Raw genomic sequence first — 24,835 nt, forward strand, 5'->3', positions numbered from 1 at the left:
GTTTTATTCATATTGACTACTTGGCCTCTTCAACTATGTGTTTGGCCAGAGTCACCTATCCCTTAGTCTACTTCTTACCTTATTTTTTACCCTATTTTAATAAAGTTAGAACTGAACTCTCACAAACAGAAAGGCAAATAAGTGAAAGAGCTTGCTGGTAGCCATGGAAACATATACTGTAGCATATCTCCAACCTCTCAATGGTGGACTCAGTTAAAACCATAGAACACACTACTACATATAAAATAGATAACTAATAAGGACCTACTGTATAGCACAGGGAACTCTACTTAATACTCTGTTATGACCTATATGGGAAAAGAATCTAAAAAAGAGTGGATATGTATATATCTATGGCTGATTCACTTTGCTGTGCACCTGAAACTAACACAACATTGTAAATCAACTATACTCCAATAAAAATTAAAAAAAAAACAACATAGCAAATGTCTGCACAGTTTGCATCCCACTTGAGCTAATCCTGCACCCATTGGATTAAGAAATCTCTAGAGCATTTCTCAGACTGGTATGTGGCATGAAGACTAAAGAGTCTTCTGAGTTTGTACTAAGTCTCAGGAAAGACCTCATCTTATCTGACTGAATAAGAAAGTCTTAGTCTTCAGAGAAAAGGGTCAATTTTGAGCACATCTTTGTCTTTGTCACTAATATTTGTCTTCCAGAATAGATCAGCCCCTCATTGCTTCGTATCTTAGGCCTACAAACCACAATAAATCTGTAGATAAAAATTTAAAAACCTTGTTCACTAAAAATTCTGTACAGCAGCTTTAGGGTAAATAAGCATAAAATGATGAGGAGGAGGGTGATGAGGATGGTTATGAACTAACACTAAGTAAAACAAAAGGAATGCTAGGATTCACTTTGCAACAGAACACCAAAGAGTTTACCATCCTAAGGAAAATGCTTCCTCATCTCTGTAAGATGATATTGCTGTCCAATGAACAAAGCAGCGATCTGTGAATGTTGGGCAGGAGACAATGGCACAGCACTATTGCTTAGCAGGAAGACAGGATGTCAGACCCCTCAAGAAATACTTGAGTATACTTCCCAGAAATACCTGGAGGTGACCCTAAGGTGGACTAAAATATTGCATTAAAAGTACAGGTGAATGTTAGATGAATTAAATTATTACTAAAACTGTGAATCCTTACTATTCATAAGTTGGAGTGGTCAAGAGAAACTCAGGTTGTATATGCAAGCTTCACATATACAACATTTTTTTTTCTTATACATTTTTTTTAATGTATATTTTAGTAGCTACTCTTGATGAATCTGATATCTGATGTAGGGTAACTCTATCCAAATCACTTGGTATCTTATTCAAGCAAGTTTTGTTTTGTTTGCTTTTTTTTGTTTGTTTGTTTTTGAAGGTACCCAGAAGTACACATACTAATTGAATAGCAGAAAGGAGGAGGTAAAAATAAAGAATCTTCTTTGGGATCTAAAAAAAATTGACTCCAATCTTGGGACTGAAAGTCCATTACATATTGCCATTTGGGAGACAACCATCCAACCATACATTCACAAATATAAATTATTCTAGCATGTTAAACTTTGTAATGGCAATTACCATAGCTTGTAAGATTGAGAGATGTGTAATACAGAGTCCCCCATTGCCCCAGAAAAAATCTTTCCATAAATTTGTACCTTAGTTGATACCTTGATTTTTCCACCCTACACTTTGATTTGAAGCTTCAGTACAGTAACCTGGTAAATAACAAATTATATTAATTACATGAATATGTCTTTCTCAAATCCTATAAGCACTGTTGCGGGAAAGAAAAAAGGTATAAAAAAAGATATCCCATTTAAATATATATTACCTTCACATAAAGTATTTAAAAAGCAAAACTAAACTATATATTTTTGAGGGCATACATAGTCACTAAAACTACAAGGAAAGCAAATTTAAGGTAGTAGTTACCCTATGTGGGGAAAGTGTACTTACTGTGGTCTTATGGAATGTTGGAAGTGTTATATTTCTTGGCTATTATGTCTATTTGTTAAAATGTAAATTTGTTTTATGTACTTTCCTGTATATGTTCTCTATTTCATAGTTAAAATATTTTTAAAATATTCTCCATCTTCTGTAAGCAAAATAAAACATTTATGGGCTTGATAGGAATGGCGCCCTACAATTTTGAGACAATAGATCTCACAAGATGTCAAAACAGCATAGTGTCCTTGGCAGAGTTTCTTCATTTTCTTGTTTGGTGCTCTTATGTTAGTAGAATAATATTAATAATCAGTGTTGGTTTTTTAAAAATTATTACATGATGGCTGTTTATACCCAGATATCTTATAGAGAGTTTTATAAAATACCCCTTTGGTTTTTTAATCACAATCCTCCCTCTGTGGTCACTGTAAAAGGCAACTGAACTGGGCTTAACTGAGACAAATCTTAGAGATGGGCTCCAGGGTACATTTTCTATGCATCATCCTCATCTCAATGAAAACCTCTGTGTTCTTGTTAAATATCTAAACTAGTAAAGCATTCCTCAGAGATGTGCTGATAGGATTTCCCCAGGGTCTAAACGCCTGGTGTCTCAAATCAGCCACGTTGATATTTATTTCTTCTTTGTCAGGCTTTGACTGCCATCTGTCAGTCAGATGCAGATCCAGTTCTCTGGGCAGCCCCGTCTGGTGTTGGACTCATCTCTGCGGGCTGGCTCTTCCTTTCTGACACACTCTGCTGCAGCCGCTCTGGCAACATCTCTTTCCCTGGAGACAGGAATCCTTCCAAGGTTTAAGGTAAGCCTACCTGGATTATTTACTACCATGATAAGGGATACTTATCTAGGATAGTGTGATGAATAACACCTCCTTCTCAAGGGTCAGTCACTCTTTTTGGCTTTCCAATTATATGATAGAAAGTAGCTTTTCTAGCTCTAAAGCTACATGTTCTCCCGGCACCAGTGCCACCAACTATCAATTTCACATTCTCAGGCATCCAACTAAGATTCAAACTGCTGTGTCTGGATGAGTAAATTTACAGAGTTCAGAAAGGCTACAGGGTACATCATCATAAATGTGTAAAGTACTTATAGAAAGGGCATGAGAGAATGAGGAAACATTTCTTGTTCACAGACCTAGAATTGACTCCTGGCCCTGCCGCTTACTAGCTGTTTTGCTCAGAGCAGCTACTTCATGGGGTAGGTATATATTGCAAATGCTGAGCACAGGGCATTGCATATAGTAAATGCTCAATGACTGTGAGCTAGTATGTTATTGTCACTGTTACACTGAAAACTTCAAATATTATGCAAAGTATGAGCAACTATTTCCATTTTTATAAAAATCCACTCAGAACATCGTAAATAAGACCCAAAGCCATATAAAATTGTAAACTCAACTAGGCAAACTCTGGCAAAACATTGAAGGAAATTATCTACCTATTCATCTTGCCCAGATGAACCTGAACCCTTGCCTTTCCCCTTTTTATCATCTTTCTTTTAGCATTCAGTAACTTTCTAACAAATCCCAGCTCTATGAAATTCCCTTTAATCCCGCAACTGCACCCTAAGAGGAGAGAAATTTATTAAAGCTCTTAATCCAAACTCTCCCATTCTGTGTCTAATTTCTCTAAAATTATTATCTCACCTATGTTTTACTTAGGTAATTTAACCAACTAGTCCACAGACATGGGATCCTGAATGTCAGTAGATTCTTTCATTAACCTAATGAAACCTGCATTTTAACAGCAATAATGGATAAGAAGTACCATAACATATGACCAAAAAAAATTAAATAAAAATTTAAAACTATTTAATCAAGAAAATAGTTTTGATTAAAATAGTTTTGATTAAAACTATTTAATCAAGAAAATCTTAAACTATTAACAAACATTTAAATATTAGGGCATTAGCAAACTGGGGGGAAAAAAAGAGAAATAGAACCAGTTTGCCACAAAATAAGAAACAAATAAATGAAGCAAATGATGATTCTAGCCACACTATGATGTAGACTCTGGAGAAGAAACAAAATAAAAGATAATTGCTCAGAATAATTGGCCATTATGCTCACACTTAGAAAATTTCAGTTCAATCATTCTGGAAGAAAAAAATTATAATTTGATAACACTTTTACATACAAAAGACTTTTATTTCCCTTTTCAAAGACTTTAGGGAATATGCAATTCATAAGAATAATATAACCTATTGCTAATTAAAGAAACTTCAACTAAAATAAGAGAATTGATAGCTCTGATTTCTACCTGTCAAAGGACTCCTGCCATTCAAGGGGCCAGAATTATAGAATCAACAAATTCTTTCTGTTCACTAAAACCAAGAAGAATGTGTTGGCTTTAAGAGGCTAATTTGAGGGCCACAAAGTGTATCTGTGGTGTTACAAACAATGGTTACAAACCAAGGCCCAGGAGATAATAAAGTAGCCAAGATCTAAAAAGAACAGAGAAACTCAAAGGATAAGGTCAGTATAACTAGCAATTATAATGGTGGGTTATTATAATATGAAAATGACATAGCTGGATCCAAACAAAGACAGAAATTAAACATATATAAAAGTGACAAGAAATAATTAGAGGTGAAACCATTGATCTTGTGGGCTCAGGGTCTGGAGGCAGCCAGTGGCAGCTGGGAATTGGGCTTCTACCAGGTAACAATAGTTAAGGGTATTCTCTTGGATGGCGAGGCAAGCCTGGCTCACTAGGTAAATCCAGAAAGTGAAGTTAAACATTGTAATTCCCAGAAGGATCCTGAAACCAAATCTCTGTTTTAAGCTATAACCAGGCGTCTCTGGAATATAAAGATGTAGCGTTGTGAACAGAACTAAGCCAAGTTACCAACTAGACTTGTGAATGAATCTACAGTATCTTCACATCATCCAAGGGCATCATTTTTTAAAATGCCTTTAAGAGACTGGGTTCTGAACTAAGGTCTGTTAGAGAGAATGGAAGAAACTTAACAAAGGGAAGGGGGGGAAAGAGGAAAGATTAGAGGAAAGGAAAGAAGCAATAGACCAAAAGAAAAAAAAATGCAGTTAAAGTGAAGCTTGAACACTAAAATTCCAAGAAACGTGAACATATTTAGTGTTAAGAAACTTCTTTTAAGTTAAAACTAATGATGTAGTAAAACAATAGAAGATAGAAGATAGAAGTGAGCATAAAAGTTTTTCCCTGGGGCTTCCCTGGTGGCGCAGTGGTTGAGAATCTGCCTGCCAATGCAGGGGACACGGGTTCGAGCCCTGGTCTGGGAGGATCCCCCATGCCGTGGAGCAGCTAGGCCCGTGAGCCACAGTTGCTGAGCCTGCAAATCTGGAGCCTGTGCTCCGCAACAAGAGAGGCCATGATAGTGAGAGGCCCGTGCACCGCGATGAAGAGTGGACCCTGCTTGCTGCAACTAGAGAAAGCCCTCGCACAGAAACGAAGACCCAACACAGCCAAAAATAAATAAATAAATAAAATTAAAAAAAAAAAAAAAAAAGAGTATTCTTAAAAAAAATAAATAAATAAGTGTTTCCCTGATAGTTAAAGCTTGATAACATCTAGATTGTGTTTCTGAAGATGACAAAAGTAGTGAATTATTTTTCACATCATAATAAGTATTTATGGCTAGGTATGTAGGATTTTAAAGAATAACCATGCAGTAACATATTTTACAGTTTATAATGAGAAATGTAGAAAGTAGAAGGGAAGAATATATGGAAAAGAAAATTGAAGAAAAGTCAGGAAAGAAGAAAAAGGTAAAAGGGGTGGGTAAACAGAAAGCAAAAATTATAAATATGGTAAGAATTCTAAAGATATAAGGAATCCCAACTAGTGTAATTTTTCAATCACTAGTTGGACAAAGAAAATTTGCCTTATAGTTCGTTTGCAAGAGAGAAATATAAAACGAAATTTTCAAAATGAAGAAAATATCTAAGGTGGACATAATAGGAAATCGATCATTTCATCAAAAAAATCAATAAGTATTCATCAATAATTGATTCATAAAATCTGATGTAGCAAAAATATTTTAGGATAAAAATAGAGCTCAAGGAAAAATTGAAAATAATGAGAAATAATATTACATAATAATAAAAAAGCAATAGGCTAAGAAGATAAAATAATATATCTTACATGATCTTAAAATGTCACTCTACAGATCACTAATAAGTTGCAAGGGGAAAAAAAATAGTAGCTACAAAGTTGAGAAATCAAACAGGCAATCAATAATTAAATCATCAATGAAGCATAGATGGACACCTCCAGGTATGATATTCTAACAAAGACAAGATAATTCTTATAAGGTATTCAGGCGAGAAATGCATCTGATTCTAGTACTGAGAAAGCTTTAGACAGACCCAAAATAGAATGTATTCTTTAACTATATCAATATTGTAGGAGCAAAAAAGGCTGTGTGAAACTTTAACAATCAAAATAGATGAAGACATGACACTTACATGCAGGGCCTTGCGTGTTGGTCCTGACCCCTGAACACAAACAGCAAAAAGAGACTGAAGAAAGAGGCAGACCCCTCAAGATTGATAGGTGGCAGGTTTAACAAGCAAGAGAACTTATATATGAGGCTTGTCTTGGGTGGCCATAAGACGAGTAGATCACTACACCTGCCTGCCAGAATCTTAAAAGTTTATACAGAGGCCTTAACTGGATTCAGTCACATATACCATCCAGATGATCTCAACAACACAGTGCTCTCTCAAGGCTGCATCCTTGAAACGGCTCCCACTATTGGTAGAACATACACTCCAAGGAGAGGGGAGGGGGTGAGGAGGCTTTGATTGCCCAGGTCCAGCTCATGGGACAACTGATGGTCACATCCTTTCAATGACCTATTCCAACATCACATACTGGAGGAAAACAAATACAATGAAACACATTGAGCCAAGTGACAAAATTGAAACATGAATGGTATATTAGATAAAAATTTGTGAAGACACATGCACCCCAATATTCATTGCAGCACTATTTACAATAGCCAGGACATGGACACTTCATAAGTGTCCATCGACAGATGAATGGATAAAGAAGATGTGGTACATATATACAATGGAATATTACTCAGCCACGAAAAGGAACGAAATTGGATCATTTGTAGAGACGTAGATGGACCTAGAGTCTGTCATACAGAGTGAAGTAAGTCAGAAAAAGAAAAACAAATATCATATATTAACGCATATATGTGGAATCTAGAAAAATGGTACAGATGAACCTATTTGCAGGGCAGGAATAGAGACGCAGACATAGAGAACAGACATGTGGACATGGGGTGCAGAAGTGGGGGGTGGGATGAATTGGGAGATTGGGATTGACATATATACACTACCATGTGTAAAACAGCTAGTGGGAACCTGCTGTATAGCACAGGAAGCTCAGCTCAGTGTTCTGTGGTGACCTAGATGGATGGGATGGGAGAGGGGGTGGGAGGGAGGTCCAAGAGGGAGAGGATATATGTATACCTATAGCTGATTCACTTAGTTGTACAGCAGAAACTAACACAACATTGTAAAGCAACTCTACCCCACCCACCAAACAATTGTGTATCACTTTTAAATTTAGTGAAGTTGTAAACTCTGGTTATGTAAGCAAACTCAAGTGAGCTGTAGACTCCTGAGCCATGTTTATTATTGTTGTTTCAAGCTATTAAGTTTTGAGTTGTTTGTTATGTGGCAATATTTAATTTGTGCACTTAATTCTCCTCATATCAGTTATTAGACCACCACTTCACTTCCTAAAAAAGACTGATCTTGCTGCTAAACTTATAGAAGTTTTATGCTTACTAATGATGAGAAGCTTCATTTATTTTTCAATTTATGTAGTTATTCAGCGAACATTCATTAAGCACCTACTACTTGTAGGGCATTTCTCAAAAGCCTTGGGACGTTGCGAAAAAAAATGCTTGTGTTCTCCTGGACAATGAGCAAGGCTGTTTATTACTAAAATATTGCATATGACTCCCCCTGCAGGAATACCTCCTACAAAAATTAGGTTGTGGTAAGTGTTATGTGGCTTATCTAGGATTATGTGGCTTACTGAAAGTCAGATAATGCTCAGTAGATAAAGAATTGATTATAAATATGTCTCTGTTGGGGGAAAAACAAGGTAATTAAGGGTTAGAATGATTGTAATCAGAATGAAAAAAATAGTCTCCAATGTTTTCTTCCTTTTGTGTTTTCCCCACAGAGATGAGAATAGCATGTGAATTGATTAAACAATATTTACATATTGCATTTGACTGATGTGTCTCTACTCAACCACCACCTTTTGTTTATTACGTTGTTTTTGAAAAATACTACTGCATCAATTGTACTCTAAAGTTCCTTTATTGTGGATTTTATTGATTGCATACTCAGGGTGTTATTTAACATGTTCCCCTGCCCCTTACATTTTCTGTAAGCTAGATATTAGATGGGGAGGTTTAGATTTATTTAATTTCAGTTTTCTGGCAACACATTAAAATTGCCAGAGGAGTTATTTATTTTAATAATAAAGAAACTTGCCCATTTCCAAAATCGTTATTCATGAAGCCCAGAAGGTGTGTGTGTATGTGTGTGTGTGTGTATATATGTATATATATATATATATATATATATATATATATGACGGTTTGTTATACAGCTAGGCTCCTAATAAGCTTTTTGCCCCTGAAGATAATGCTGACAATCATAGTTCTAATATTATGTTTGTCTTCCAGTGGAAAAACTTCAAACATAAACAAAACTAGAGCAAATAGGACAATGAACCCCCATGTAGTCATTACCAAGCTATCAAAAAATCCACAATCTTGTTTTATGCTTCTAAACTGGATTGTTTTGAAGTTAATTCTACAAATTACACAGTTTTTCTTTGATTATGTATGTGCTTACATTTAAAGGAAATGACTTTTTAAGATAACATAACTTCAATAATACTTTAAAAACAGTAGTAAAATATAAGTAATTAATACAATTAAATATGCTACCAGCATTCAAATTTTTCCAATTTTGTCCAAAGAAAGTTCATGCACCAGCATTTAGCTAAGTCTCAGCTTAACATACATGTTCGTTCCCTCTTTTTTCTGTTTTAATTAATTTATTAAAGATATTGGATCATTTTTCCTATAGTGTTCTCACATTCTGAATTTTGCTAATTACATGCTATGAGGTATCATTTTATACACCCCTGCACTTTCTCTAAACTGTTAGGTAGTTAGATTTATATATAGACTCAGTCTATTTGTTTCAGGTCCTTTTTTTTTTTCTTTCTTTCTTTTCTTTTTGGTACACTATGTCATACCGGTGTTATGTGCATCGATCAAGAGGTAAATATTACCTAGTTGTTTCACTTTTTTGTAATATCAATGCCCATTGATGATTATTGTTTAGTTTCATTATTTGATTATATGTTAAAAAGAGGTTCTATTCTAATTCTATTTATGCCAGTTTTATCAATTGCAGAGAAAAGCAATGATACATTGCATATGCATCTTCTACAGGGTAGTGCTCAGATTACACTCCCATGATTCATCTAGAAAACTAGAACCTGCCTACTCATAGCTTCCCAAGACTTTAGTTTATTCCTGCATAGACTGATTGTCAGAATGTCAATCAATCATTAACGTGCATTAAGTATAGGCATACCTCATTTTATTGTGCTTTGCTTTATTGTGCTTTTCAGATGTTGTGTTTTTTACAAATTGAATGTTTGTGGACACCCTACATGGAGCAAGTCTATCGGCACCAGTTTTCCAACAGCATTATTTTTTAATTAAGGTATGTACATGGTTTTTAAAGACATAATGCTTTTGCATGCTTATTGACTATAGTATAGTATAAACATAACTTTTATATGCACTGGGAAACAAAAACTGTGTGACTTGCTTTATTGCAATATTCAGTTTATTGCAGTGGTCTGGAACTGAACCCTCACTATTGCCAAGATATGCCTGTACTTAATATAATCCAAGTTCTCTCCTAGGTTATGAGGATGCAGCAAGAAACAAGAGAGACAAAGTTTCTTCCTTCTTTAATAATAAGGAAACTTGCCCATTTCCAAAATCATTATTCATGAAGCCCAGTGTACTTCAAATCCTACTAGGAAATGATTGAAAATAAGAAATACAACAATTTTTTATTCTGTTAAATGCTGAGAGAAAATGTTGACTTATTGATCAGCCTGAGAGTGTGCTTTATAAAAGGTAGTCCTTTCCTCCCAATTATCTTCTTGAACCTTGCCCTAATCTCCAAATGTCTATCTGAAATACCATGAACTCAAAATGGAAAATCCAGTCTTGGTTTAGAGCAAAATTAAATTAAAGAAAGTAGTTAGTTTTGGTATAGAATGAAATGAGGAAAGGTGGACTGATGTGTTTTTTTGTACCCACATCTACTGTCTCTGACATTCATCAACCATGCTTATGATTTTAAGAGCAGCAGTATTCTCCTAATTAGATGGTAGGTAAGTAATGATTTATTTCAGTGAATTCTATGAGGCCTAGTTATAACAGCAAAATATATAATTGAGTATGTTCTCTAAAAATAGAGAACATTGTGTGTATGCATGTGTTTTTATGTGCAATGCTTTGAGTGAGAGGCATTCCCCCCATGCAAGAAAGAAAGAACAAAAGAATGGAAGGAAGGAAGGAAGGGAGGAAGGAAGGAAGGAAGGGAGGAAGGAAGGAAGGAAGGGAGGAAGGGAGAAAAGGAAGGAAGGAAGAAAGAAAGAAAGAAAGAAAGAAAGAAAGAAAGAAAGAAAGAAAGAAAGAAAGAAAGAAAGAAAGAAAGAAAGAAAGGAAGGAAAAGAAAAGAAAAGAAAAGAAAGAAAAAGAAAGAAAGAAATCAAGTCTTATTTTCATGTCTTGCCCATCGCTCAGAGCCACTTAACACTCCCCAGAAATCCGTTTCCTGAAATACAGGAGAAAGGCAAGATGGGAAGGTCAACAAGAGTTGAAGTGGAGATTTTGGGGTCTATTTTTTAAGAATCAAAATATAATTAGAAGGCTTTGAAAAATAATTGAGAAAAATTTTTCTCATAGCTCAATGACTTTGAGCTCTATGAGTCAGGGTTTTCCAGAAAAAAGAATCAATTAGATATATAGAGATATGTATGAGAGGAGATTTATTATAAAATTGACTTACATGGTTATGGAGGCTGAGAAGTCCACCATATGCCATCTGCAAGCTAAAGAATCAGGAAAACTGGTGATGTAATTCAGTCTGAGAATTGGGGAGAGTGATGGTGTAAGTCCAAATCTGAGTTCAAAAGTCCAAAAATTAGGAACATTGATGTCCAAGAACAGAAGAAGATGGATGACTGAGCTTAAGCAAAGAGAAAGAACTCACCCTTCATCTGTCTTTTTGTTCTATTCAGGTCCTAAATGGATTGGATGATGCCTGATTCAAATGCTAATTTCTTCCGGAGACACCTTCACAAACAGAAGCAGAAATAATATTTTACTAGCTATCTGAGCATCCCTTAGCACAATCAAGTTGACACATAAAATTAACCATAATAATAAATATTAAGAAAATATTGGCTATTTTTTTTCTGCTTAGAAAATAAAATTCTTCAGTTAATATGTGCTAATGACCTACCAAGTCAAATATTAAAAATCCCCTTTTTATTAATGAGTCTATATAAGGTGGTAAGTAAGAGCATAGATTTGGTGTCATAAAAGTCTTTCTTTTTTGGCCATATTGTTCCAGGTGCAAAGTTAAACAACTAGAGTTCCAAACACTTCATAATCATTCAGCACAGTTGTCACACTTGGATGCCCTAGGTGAGTGAGAATTTCTTGCTTATACCAAACAACATGTCAGTGCTGCAAAGAATATACCAATCTAGAGTATAGAGGATTCAATGCTGGATAAAGTCGCATATTTGCAGAACCTGACTTGGGTTTTTGGAAGTATACAAAAACTTTGCATAGAATGCTTATTGTGCCTAAGATATGTGCAAAAAATACTAGGCATTACCATCCTTAATTGCATATGATAACTTTGTGATACAGAGATGTAACCTGACTTATCCAACTTTGTGTAAAATAAGAGAGTGCCTGGAATTTTTCTCAATCTTTATTCTTCTGATATTTGCTACTTTAATACCTAATATCCAAAGTATAAAACTCTCATCTTCAGGAACTTATTACTTTCCTTACAAAAGAGAAATTAGCTAACCATTAGTGGATTTATCTTTTTTCTTTCATTTTTTCTAAGATCTAAGAACACCACTGTCTTTTCCTGTGGTGATAAGACCATGATTAGGAACATTCTCTACAATAAACAGTTTGCACATGTGTACCTGGACTGTTTTTCCCTTTTGTCCATCAAACATCTCTGAATGTTTCCTAATGAGAAATATAAAGAATAAACCTTTAATCTGTCTTCAAAAAAGTCAATGAACTTCGCAACCTGCCTCCTAGCAAAGACTCATTGTCAGGGCGGGGGGGTATACAAAGCATTGTAGTGAACAGTGATCATTGATAAATCACAATAAAGAGAATGCCCTGAAGTTACCTTAAAAAAAAAGTCAATGAAAGAAGTACAGTATTTAGTCTTTATTGTTAAAAACAAGACAACAGGCCCCAAATAGAGTCACTTAACACTAAGCACCACTTCACCAAAACTTGACTTAGTTACAGTTTTGGCTCTCCCAGAAAAGGAATCTTAAACCAGTCAATCAGGAGTCACCTGATCAGCATTAGTTAAGTAATCTGCCTGTTAGACCCCTGACATCCCCTGTAAGGCATGTGACCTTGCAATAACCAATCTACTTTTTTGCATAGTATAACTTCCTTGTTCCTGCTCCCTCTGCCTATAAAAGTCTTTCATTTTGTACAGCTCTTTGGAGATCCTTTCTATCTGCTAGATTGGATTGCCCCCAATTCATGAATCATTGAATAAAACCAATAAGGTCTTTAAAATTTACTTAGTTGAATTTTGTTTTTAACAGTATCTGTTTCACATAGTAAGCACTTGCTATGAACTGAACTGTGTTTCCCCAAAAGTTCATCTGTTGAAGTTGTAACCCCAATGTGATGGTAATTGGAGATGAAGCCTTTGGGAGGTGTTAAGTTTAGCTAACCTACTCCATATTGTTGATGCCTCAGCATCTATTTTGTGTGGCTTTGAACTGACACCAGCCCCTCCTGCGGGCTCACGCCCTAAATAACAGTCCACAGAGTCAAAAGTAAATGTAAGTTTCTGGTATGACTCTACCAACCACCATTTTGATAAGCATTCTCCTCCACCTCCCAGGGCCTTCCTGTTGTGCACCCCAAGAATCTTACCAAAATCCTACTCTTTTTGGTTTGCATTGACCAATCTAGCCTTAGCATGGGAACCCCAAATCATTCTACCTGTGGTCACTAATAAAAGCATGTACCTTATTAGTCATGCTGTGCTCTCTTTCTGCCTGCACCCTGCCTTTGTTGTAGGAGAGGGAAAAGTCACGTCCCTGGACCTGCAGGAAGCATGAATGGTTTTCTGGATAACAAAAGTAACCATCATTAACAGAAAAGTTATAAGTCCCATTTTTTAAAAGAGTTAAACTTAGGCAAGGAATTGGGTCTGACGGGGGTATTGTCTATCGAGCTCATATCGCTGCGGTGGAGGGGTGGTTTTTCCATGTGTTTGAACTGGTAAAGCTCTTGTTATATATATCTATTTGTACCTATAATGGTTGTTGTAAGCCAAAGTTTTTATGGCAGACCCAACAATTAACTAGTCTTTCTCCCTGGGCGACTATTTTAGATATGTTTACAAAAACATTATTTTCCCATTCTCCCTGCACCACAAACACCATCAGAAGTCATATTAAGGGAATTCTCTGGCGGCCCAGTGGTTAGGACTAGGCACCTTCACTGCCGTGGCCTGGGTTCAATCCCTGGTCAGGGAACTAAGATCCCCAAAGAAAAGCAAAAGCAGGTTTATTAGAGAGATACACACTCCATAGGAGAATGCAGACCATCTCAGAAAGTGAGAGTGGCCCCAGGGCATGGGGTTGTTGGTTTATAGAGACTGAGTAATTTCATACGTTAATGAGTAGGAGGGAATAATCCCTCTTATGGTCCATCTCAGAACTGTCATGGCATAAGGTGGGGGATGATTTTTAGTATAACAATGAACATATAATGAGCTAAAAGTCAATGACTGAACTATTCTCAAAGCCACCCACTTGGTGACAGCCAGTTCCAGCCATTTTTTTATCCCATCATAACAACTGAACCCTTTCATCATTTATCTAGTGGTGTGTCCTGGCCCTTTCCCTCTTGTCTCTCCTTGACCTCCCCACATGGCCCCTCCAGGTGTGCTATGTACCTCCTCCAGGACCTGTGAGTAATCAACTTATCTATTTCAATTCCCTTGTGGTCTTTTGTTGAACCATGACTCACCATCTAACACCCCAGGGCTCTACTTAACAAATGTTAATTAAACAAAGTCACAGCTAGAGATAATTAGGTCATGAGTTAGACCCCCATGATGGGATTTGTATCCCTATAAGAAGAAACCAGAGAATTTGTTCTCTCTTTCCTCTCTCTCTCTGCCCCCCTACCCCTCTCTCCCCTATGTGAAGATATAACAAACAAGAAGGAGGCAGCCATCATCTGCAAGCCAAGAAGAGAGCTCTTGTTACCAAATTAAGTCCTGCTGGCTCAGGCCCTAGCCCGGTTGAGGTTCCCTGCTTCAGTGGGTAAAGGTTCTTTTTCCGTTCGGGTTCGAAGTAGCCAAATAACTAAATCGAAGCTGAGATAGATGCAGCACAAGCTTTATTCAGTGGCCAAAGAATGGAGAAACAAGAGCTTAGTTCACAGATCAACTTCTTGCCATGTGGTGAGAGGGATTTAATTTTAAAGAGTAAAGACAAAGGAAGGAGGATTGAGGCTAATGATAGGGAAGCATATGCGTTAGTCTACCAGGGAAGGGGCAGGGCTTTTTGAAGGCTTGGGGTGCCACCTTCTTTTTATCCTTTTTTGGTCCTTAATATCTGGTCATGGCCACCAGTAGGTATGTCATTTAATATGCTAATGTAGTAAAATCAGCATGTATTGAGACTCAGGGTCTGTTGGAGGTCAGATTCATGGCCATCTTGGTCCCAGCTTGATCCATCCAGTTTATTTGTTTATCTCTCCCTATAGCTTCCTTTCTTATTTCTGGACCATCTGACTTAAAGACTTATGTTAACTCCTACTAAAAGTGGGGGTTGATGGGGTCTGAGTAAGGACCTGGCACAGCTCTGGCAACAAAATCCTCCCTTCCCTTGTGACTGCTCCTCATTCTTTTATTTTTTTTTTAAATCAGTCATCAATTTTATACACATCAGTGTATACATGTCAATCCCAATCGCCCAATCCAGCACACCACCATCCCCACCCCACTGCAGTTTTCCCCCCTTGGTGTCCATACGTTTGTTCTCTACATCTGTGTCTCAACTTCTGCCCTGCAAACTGGTTCATCTGTACCATTTTTCTAGGTTCCATAAACATGCGTTAATATGCGATATTTGTTTTTCTCTTTCTGACTTACTTCACTCTGTATGACAGTCTCTAGATCCATCCACGTCTCAACAAATGACTCAATTTCGTTCCTTTTTATCGCTGAGTAATATTCCATTGTATATATGTACCACCACTTCTTTATCCATTCGTCTGTCGATGGGCATTTAGGTTGCTTCCATGACCTGGCTATTGTAAATAGTGCTGCAATGAACATTGGGGTGTATGTGTCTTTTTGAATTACGGTTTTCTCTGGGTATATGCCCAGTAGTGGGATTGCTGGATCATATGGTAATTCTATTTTTAGTTTTTTAAGGAACCTCCATATTGTTCTCCATAGTGGCTGTATCAATTTACTTTCCCACCAACAGTGCAAGAGGGTTCCCTTTTCTCCACACCCTCTCCAGCATTTGTTGTTTGTAGATTTTCTGATGATGCCCATTCTAACTGGTGTGAGGTGATACCTCGTTGTAGTTTTGATTTGCATTTCTCTAATAATTAGTGATGTTGAGCAGTTTTTCATGTGCTTCTTGGCCATCTGTATGTCTTCTTTGGAGAAATGTCTATTTAGGCCTTCTGCCCATTTTTGGATTGGGTTGTTTGTTTCTTTAATATTGAGCTGAATGAGCCATTTATATATTTTGGAGATTAATCCTTTGTCCATTGATTCGTTTGCAAATATTTTCTCCCATTCTGAGGGTTGTCTTTTCGTCTTGTTTATGGTTTCCTTTGCTGTGCAAAAGCTTTGAAGTTTCATTAGGTCCCATTTGTTTATTTTTGTTTTTATTTCCATACTCTAGGAGGTGGATCAAAAAAGATCTTGCTGTGATTTCTGTCAAAGAGTGTTCTTCCTCTGTTTTCCTCTAAGAGTTTTAGAGTGTCCGGTCTTATATTTAGGTCTCGAATCCATTTTGAGTTTATTTTTGTGTATGGTGTTAGGGAGTATTCTAATTTCATTCTTTTACATGTAGCTGTCCAGTTTTCCCAGCACCACTTATTGAAGAGACTGTCTTTTCTCCATTGTATATCTTTGCCTCCTTTGTCATAGATTAGTTGACCATAGGTGCGTGGGTTAATCTCTGGGCTTTCTATCTTGTTCCATTGATCTATGTTTCTGTTTTTGTGCCAGTACCATATTGTCTTGATTACTGTAGCTTTGTAGTATAGTCTGAAGTCAGGGAGTCTGATTCCTCCAGCTCCGTTTTTTTCCCTCAAGACTGCTTTGGCTATTCGGGGTTTTTTGTGTCTCCATACAAATTTTAAGATGATTTGTTCTAGTTCCGTAAAAAATGCCATTGGTAATTTGATAGGGATTGCATTGAATCTGTAGATTGCTTTGGGTAGTATAGTCTGCTCCTCATTCTTGAGGGACACTGAAGGATGAAGTTCTGTCTTCTAAAGCTGCTTCCTGCTGAACATGGGCATAGTTTTCCCCTAGATTAGAGGACCAGAACTCTTCCCTGACTCACCTAAAATAAGTCTGATTGCCCCCAGACCGCAGTCTCAATTGCTTGTTCTCTTGTATTAGTATCATCTGAAGTTTGGTGGCTTCAAGCCACTTACTAACGAAGTTGACAAGGCAGTTAAGGAGGCAAGGCCCGAAGATAAGCAGGAGGGTAATAGCAGTTGGTGGGCCAAGAAATGGAAGAAACCAGGTTAAGCTGGGGAAGCTCTGTTTTATCATATTCCACATGTAGCTTGGATCTGGACCTTGTGTGTTATATCTATGTAACCGCTGAACTTGCTTATGTACCTTTTATATGTTTACTTCAATCCGACCAGAGTTATTGACATACATACAGCAGGTTTTATTAATAACTGTGCGAACTTCCCCTTACTCAGCCAGGAGATACTCAATGGCTAGACTGTTGCTGAGGGCAACATTTGCTAGGGAATCTATAGAAGTACGGAGTTCTTGTAAGTCCTTATAAGGCATCCCCTGTATTTTTGGATAATTCCTCAAGGACTCATGTGAGATTTTGTAAAGTAGTTTCATGGTATGTGAAACCTCCTCAGGAGGCCGCCTGTCTGAAAGCAATCCCTACTTCTGCCAGAATGGGTCCTATTTCCCATGTAGCTCAGGGCTAAGTGACATTATGAATGCTTACACCTAGGTTCTGAGAACTTAGCCATCCTAGCATGTTTTCTTCCCCAAATTAGGCATTATCTAAACAAGGATAGGCTAGAGCTCATCCCAGAGAAGGAAAGGAGGAGTTGGGGTTGTTCTGATGGGACAATTGGTTTATTGTCAGAGTCCAGAGAAGCCCTAGGGTGTTATTGCAAGTTCCTCCCTTTGGTAGGGGCTGTTGATAGGGGTGGTGGCAGCAAGACCGGTTAGAGTGATGGCACTTTAGAGTGAGTGTCTTGTATTCATTAGAGATGTTAATGTGAGGGGTGAGGTCCAAGCAGGGAAGCTGTGTTAAGGATGGGATGTGAACTTCAAGAGAGATAAGTTTAGTAGACCTAGTTAGCCAAGGTGAGAGTGAGGTTGTCATTTTTGGGGGTAAAATGTAATACCTTGAATCTATAGGTGTCACTTTGAGGGTGGTTGTGACAGATCCAGCACTGGGATCGATTTTGTCCACAGGCTGTAATTCTCAAGAAATTTACTACTGACTTCCCATTCTGCGTGGACGGTTGTAAGAGATAGGGCAGAAAGAGTTAAGAAGTATAGACAATAGTAGACATTCATCTCGCTTCCAATATTAATATTCCCTATATCTAGCATGGACAGAGGAGATGTTTTCCAGGAGGAGGGGGTTTGGTAGAACAGCAGAAGCCAAGTAAGGCAATAGCAATGACAAGGCCAACTACTAAGACTATCCACCACATTACTTTTCTATCAGTAAATTTGTCCTTTTGAAAAGTAACCTAAGGTCTGTAACAGGTTCACAGGTGTATTGAGTGGGTGGCTCAGTAACTTCTTCCTCAGGCGTTGGTGCTGTCTTCACTCTGGAATGGTGGACCCATGGAATTAATGTCCTGTAATTTTAAGGCAGAATGAGTAGTCAAGATTTCTAGATAAGGTCCTGTCCACTTGGGGTCTAACTGGTCTTACGTCTTTCCAGCCTTCCAGTTTCTCAAATAACCCAATCCCCAGTAGAGAAAGGATGTAAACCCATGTAAGAAGGGGAAGGTGATTCCTGATTCCCATAAGCATGTAAAATTTTGACTATTTCCCCTATCTGTAAGGCATATTTTAGTCAGTACATTTCCCTAAGGTTGGCTTTATAACCAGGTCCTTCAGGAATGGGTCTGCCATATACAAGCTCATATAGACTTAACCTGAGCTTTCCCTTAGGGGCTATCGGTGTTCTCAAAAGTACATTAGGAAGAAGGGAGATCCAGGGTTGATGAGTCTCCTGACACAGTTTGGCTAAGTTTCTTATGAGGATTGGATTTGTTCTTTCTACTTTTCCTGAAGATTGTGGTCTCTAAGTGGAGTGCAAATGAAACAGGAGGGAAGTGGAGCAGGACACAACCTTTGAAAGTATAACATAGCCCAAGGACATGACATAAACTGATTAGAACCAAATAGGTCCAAGATGGCAGACAAGGCAACTTCCACTAGACCTTGAGCCTCAGTATACGCTCATTGTAAACATCAGCAAGCTAAATGACACACTCACAGGAGCCATGACAGTTCCAAGACATTGGTGGGGGGTTGTGAGTGTTGGGGTTATTCTGGAGGCTGTTACGGCAAGCTTCAAACACCTCTTTAAGGAGACTACAGAAATTGGGAATAGTAATGGATTTGTTGAGCCATCGATATAGAGCCTCCTGCCTGTAATGTGTACTCTGATGAGCTTCCTGGATGGCTTGGAATGCAATGGCTGATGGGAAGAACCGCTGCTCATGACCATTAACCATCCACCCCAGGTATTCTGGGCTTTCGAAGTAACCCCATTTCAAAGCCTTTTTCCTTTCTTCTGGTGTATATATGGAAGTGTAGGAGTTAGGGTCTGGGCGAGCCAGTAGGAGTGGCTTTTGAAGTCTGTTCCCATCCTCTGTTGCTTGTTTAGCTGCCATATCCACTCTGTTATTTCCTCTTATTATTTCTGCTTCTCTCTTTTGATGGCCTCTAGTGAGTAACCATCACCTCCTTTGGCAGGAGTATAGCCTCCAGCAGTAACATAATTTCCTCCCCATTCTTAATCTGTTTATTACCTGAGGTCAGCATTCCTCTCTTCTTCCAGATAGCCCCATGGGCGTGTAGGATTGAATAGGCATATAGAGTCAGTGTAGATATTGACAACTTTTCTTTTCCCTAGTTCTAATGCTCTGATTAAGGCAATTAATTTGGCACTCTGTGATGGAAACCTCTGGCATAAACTGCCTTTCCTTTTCCCTCTTTCACAAAACTACTCCTATCAATGAACCATTCCAATTCTGCATTCTCTATAGGGCAGATCTTTAGGTCAGGCCTGCTGGAGTATACTTGTTCCATAACTTCCTCACAATTATGAATTAATTTTGGACCTGTCTTGAGGTAGCAAGTAGGCAGGGTTAAGGATATTACAGGACCTCAGAGTCACAGATGTGTTGTCTAGAAGCATGGCTTGGACTTGGGGGGTTCGACCAGGGAATAACCAATCTGCCCCCCTTTCCTTTATGAGGGGTTGGAGGTGGTGGTGATGCCGAAAACTCTGTGCACTGGTGCCAAATCGAATCTCGGAGACAGAGTTTGAGGTGAAGTAGAAAAGAATAGCTTTATTGCTTTGCCAGGCAAAGGGGGACACATTAGGCTCGTGCCCTGGAAAAACTGTGTGTCCCAACCTGGGAGGATTTGATGAGGAGTTTTATAGCAGTGGTTCAAGGGCGGAGTTGCTGATAAGGATCAGGGTGTGTGCAGGGCCTGCATTCCTTTAATCTGGTCTCAGGTGGTCTTCTGATGAGCTTTGAGGTTATCAAACTGTGCCCTTCTCTCTGGAACATCTTCCATTTGGTGGGGGTTTTATTTCTTCAGAAAAGCTTAAAGATATTGTTATGTGTATCCCTTGAGATGGAACCAGAACCCTGCCCCAAGGCTACACTATGGTTTCTTGGCTGGTCCTCCCTTGTCTCTGCATCCCCTCTCTTCCCTGAATAGCAACTGTTTGAAAGGCTTCCATGCAGGAGTCTCACAGGGTCCTGCTCGGATGCAGTGGGGGGTCCAGACTGTCAGAGGCTGTCCAAAGTTTAATTTGTTAGCCTCTTTGAGGAACTGAGAAGTAGCAGCTACAGCCCACAAGTGTGGGGACCATCCTTTAGCAGTTTGGTCCAATTGTTTAGAAAAATAAGCTACAACCTGAGTTAGAGGTCCCAATTTTTGTGTAAGCACCCCCAGGGCAGTTCCTCCTTTCCCATATACATATTGATGGAAGGGGCAACTCAAGTAAAGCTAATGCAGGGACTCTCATGAGATGGTTTTTCAGTTCCAGGAACTCCTGGTCACAATCAGGGGTCCACTTAAAAGGGTCAAGGTCCTTCTCTTTTAATTGCTCATACACGGGCTTAGCAATTAAGACAAAGTTGGGGATCTATATATGGCAGAACCCGACCATCCTCAGGAAACCTTGGAGCCGTTTTCTCATGCTAGGGGATGCCATCTGGCAATTTTTTCCTCTCCTTGGACAGTGCCCTGTGCCCCTTTTCTATTTTAAATCCTAAGTATTCTATCTGCTGGAGGGAGATCTGGGCTTTTTGTTTGAAACTTTATATCCTCTCTCAGCCAGATGATTTAAGGTGTTAACTATATTATGGTTGGAATGCTCTTTGGTGGGGCTGGCGATTAGAATGTCTTCCTCACACTGAAGTATAGTTCCTTGTTCTAACTCAAGGTCACCAAGATCCTCAGCTAAAACCTTTCCAGAAAGGGTGGGGGAGTTTTTAAATCCCTGGGGCAGAACTGTCCAGCACAACTGTTGTTTTCTCCTTCTATCTGGATCCTGCCATTCAAATGCAAAAACGTATTGAGATTCCAGGACTAAGAGTGCACAAAAGAAGTTATCTTTTTTTTTTTTTTTTTTAATTTATTTATTTATTTATTTATTTTTGGCTGTGTTGGGTCTTCGTTTCTGTGCCAGGGCTTTCTCTAGATGCGGCGAGCGGGGGCCACTCTTCATCGCGGTGCGCGGGCCTCTCACTATCGCAGCCTCTCTTGTTGCGGAGCATAGGCTCCAGACGCGCAGGCTCAGTAATTGTGGTTCACGGGCCCAGTTGTTCTGCGGCATGTGGGATCTTCCCAGACCAGGGCTCGAACCCGTGTCCCCTGCATTGGCAGGCGGATTCTCAACCACTGCACCACCAGGGAAGCCCAAGAAGGTATCTTTTAAATCTAACACTGAATACCAGATCCTCCCAGGGTTTAGGGTAGAAAGCAAGGTGTAAGTGTTGGGCACCACTGGGTGAATCTCCTTACTCGGGAGTTTTATTTACAGCTCTGGAAAGCTAAACTGGCTGGTATTTCCTTTTTTTTTTTTACTGGCAGAATAGGAGAGTTGCAAGCGGACTGACAGGGTCTAAGAAGCCCTTGTTTGAGTAAGCTTTCTATTATCAGCTCAATGCCTGCTAGAGCGTCCTTGCTTAAAGGGTTGTCGACTGAAAAAAAAAATGCACACCCTAAAAGTTGAGAGTTACATTTTTACTCAGCAGACATTCTTAGGACTTCAAGCCCAGGAACCAGCCTCTCAGATAGTGCTGAGAAAACTGCTCTGAGGAGGCAAGTTGGGGGAGCCAGGATATATAGGAGTTTTTGCAACAAAGGGCAGGTAGTTGGAAAGTCAAAAGATTATTGTTAATTGAAGAAATCAGATATCTCAAGTTAAGGAATCTAATGCCTTTCTATGTATGGGAAGATACAAGTGTCTGGGCTCACTGTAAATATTCCTTTGATATGCACCTCAGCTATCTGGGGCCAGTATCCTGTGTTTTCTCATCCTGAGTTTCCTCAAGCTGCACCATGGTGGGTGGCTGCAGTCTCATGACTGCTAGATGGCTGGCATTCCTCGTTTCCATCCTGAGTTCCCTTAGGACTCACTGTTGGGTGTGGCTGCAATCTCTGATGGCTGCGACATCCTTTGGTTATTGATATGACAGGCATCATTCTTAGTCCACAGGGTACTGCTTTTTATTTGGGTGATTGTAGCCAGGTTACAGCTTGACTGGTGGGGACCTCATGGCTCTGCCCATGGTGTCACTTGTCCATATTGAGGGATTCAATCCCCTCAAGGTTAATCAGGCCATTATTCTCAGTAGAGTGGTAGCACTAGGGCTACAGAACAGAAGGGAGTCTTAGGTATTTTGACGGTAAGGTTTTTGTCTCTGAGATAAATTGTAGATCCCAATTTATATATAAGTCTCCTCTTATTAGAGGAATTGGGCATTCTGGGACATAAAAGAAAGAGTGAGATAACATTTTCCCTTCCAAATTGCACTCAAATGCTCTGTAAAATTGTGCCCCTGTGGTTTTCCTTCCACTCCCACTATCTTACATTTAGCCTTGGTCATTCTGCTTTGTCGGGTATTTGAGACCCAGTAGGTGGCCCCTGTGTCCATAAAACGTAAATCTTTTTACCTCCTATGGTCAGGGTGAGCTAGGCTCCTGGGGGTAATTTCCAGGGTACTCCTAGGAGCCCCAGGCCCCTTCAACCCTCTTCTTTCATGTGTGCAACCAACGAGGATGGGCCAGGACACGGCATTCCACTTAGTCTCTTTTTGAGACTTGGGATATTCCCCCTTCCAGTGGCCTTCCTTCATGTGATATGCACACTGAATAGGTTTAATCCCTTCTCTCTGCTGTGCGTGTGGTCTTTGAAACCCCAGGCAGCTCATCAATGTTACAGGATACCTCGGGCACAGAAGTTGTCCCTGGGAGGTCAATTGACCCTGAATCACTAAAGCCAGAATACTGGCAGTTCCTTCTGCTCATCTATCTTCCTTTGCATCAGCCTCCAGATACTGGTTGTTGAACACCCGAAATGTTGACTACACCAGCTGGGAATTGGGCGTGGTGGGCCCTATCTCCGACTTCTGTAATTTTGTCTGGGGTGCTCTGGGAAGTGAAACGGGACTTAAGACTGGCCTGCCCTTCCCCTGACTCCAGGTTCACATTCGTGTATACCTGAAGACACTCCCTTAGGCACTCAAGGAAGGCCCAGGGATTTTCCTTTGGTCTCTGGATGACTTCCTGAACCCTACTACAGTTCATGGATTTCTTCCCGCCTCGTTGAATGTCCTTAAGAATCAAATCCCTGAAGTGTGTGAGGTGCTGCTGATAACTGTTTTCCTCTCAATGGTCCCACTCAGGGACCATTTCGGGAATGGCCTAGACTCCAGGCTGATAATACAACCTTCCCTGCATTATTTTGATTGGTCTTATTAGCTTCCTCCCTTGCATTAGTTATAATCAGTGCCTTTTCTTCCCCAGAGAGTAAGATGTCTAGGAGGGTTTGAACATCCACCCAGGTGGGGAAATGAGTGTGGAATATTCCCTGAACTAAATTAAGGACTCCCTTGGGGTGGGGTCTTCCCTCAAACCCTTGCATTGATCCTTCCAGTTATATAGATCTGAGGAAGAGAAGGGTATACATTGTGGTCAGTCCACCCTCTCCATTGGGGACGTCCTGAAGGGAGAATAGCTTATTGATTCCAGAAGGCTGGTACTAAATGCCGCTACTGGTGTGCATTGGACTAGTCTTCGTAGGTAGGCGTAGTGAGAGATGGAGGTGGGAGTCCAGGAAGGGGTCCACCCTGTTGGGAGTAGGAGGGGGCACCAGGTAGTGAGCTGGAGAATTTGAGGGAGTAGAGGGTGCTGGGGACTCAGGAGAGGTAGCTACTCTTGGCAGAGGAATTCAAGAGGATCCTCAGGCTGAGATGTCAATAGTGGGAGAGCAAGATTTGAACTGGTCTCATATTTTTTATGAAAACCTTTGTTTTGGCAAAGCACCATGAAAAATTGGACATAGGGGATCTCATCCCATTTTTTAAAAGCTGGCAATAAAGGTCCAATTGAAAAATAGTATTATGATTTTTTCCTCCCTGCTCTGTGAGGAAACCTACAAACGATTTACCTTTGGGAATCCTGATAGGATAAAATTTTCTGAAATACCAAGAGATGTATGAATTTTCATTTTTTCTTTTTCCCAACTTGTTTTATTTCCCTGCATGCCTGTATACTATGAGATCTAATAATGACTGGGCAGGTGTTTAACCATGTATCTGTAGATCAATGGTAGAGCATTTTGATAATCACTATCATTCCCTTCCTTTCTTTCTAAGGAAGGCTCTGGCACAAAAGAACAGAATACAATAGAGTACATCCCTAGGACCCAATAAAAGTGATATTAAAGTCTTATCTACCTCCTTTATGATACTTCTGAGCCATGGGAAGAATAGGAAATAAACTTTCA

At 39.2% G+C, this 24,835-nt stretch overlaps 1 long non-coding RNA gene across 1 annotated transcript in view; it reads left to right on the forward strand.

The window, feature by feature from the left end:
- The window catches only part of LOC118883017, a 60,931-nt gene extending 51,222 nt beyond the window's left edge, over positions 1–9,709 (forward strand). Inside the window, exons 2-3 of the long non-coding RNA XR_005016910.1 lie at positions 2,604–2,769; positions 9,632–9,709. This is a non-coding gene — a long non-coding RNA (uncharacterized LOC118883017). The remainder of the gene's footprint in view (positions 1–2,603; positions 2,770–9,631) is intronic.
- The last annotated feature ends 15,126 nt before the right edge of the window (positions 9,710–24,835 follow it).

Source organism: Balaenoptera musculus, chromosome 16, assembly GCF_009873245.2.
Source record: "Balaenoptera musculus isolate JJ_BM4_2016_0621 chromosome 16, mBalMus1.pri.v3, whole genome shotgun sequence".
Classification (NCBI taxonomy): domain Eukaryota; kingdom Metazoa; phylum Chordata; class Mammalia; order Artiodactyla; family Balaenopteridae; genus Balaenoptera; species Balaenoptera musculus.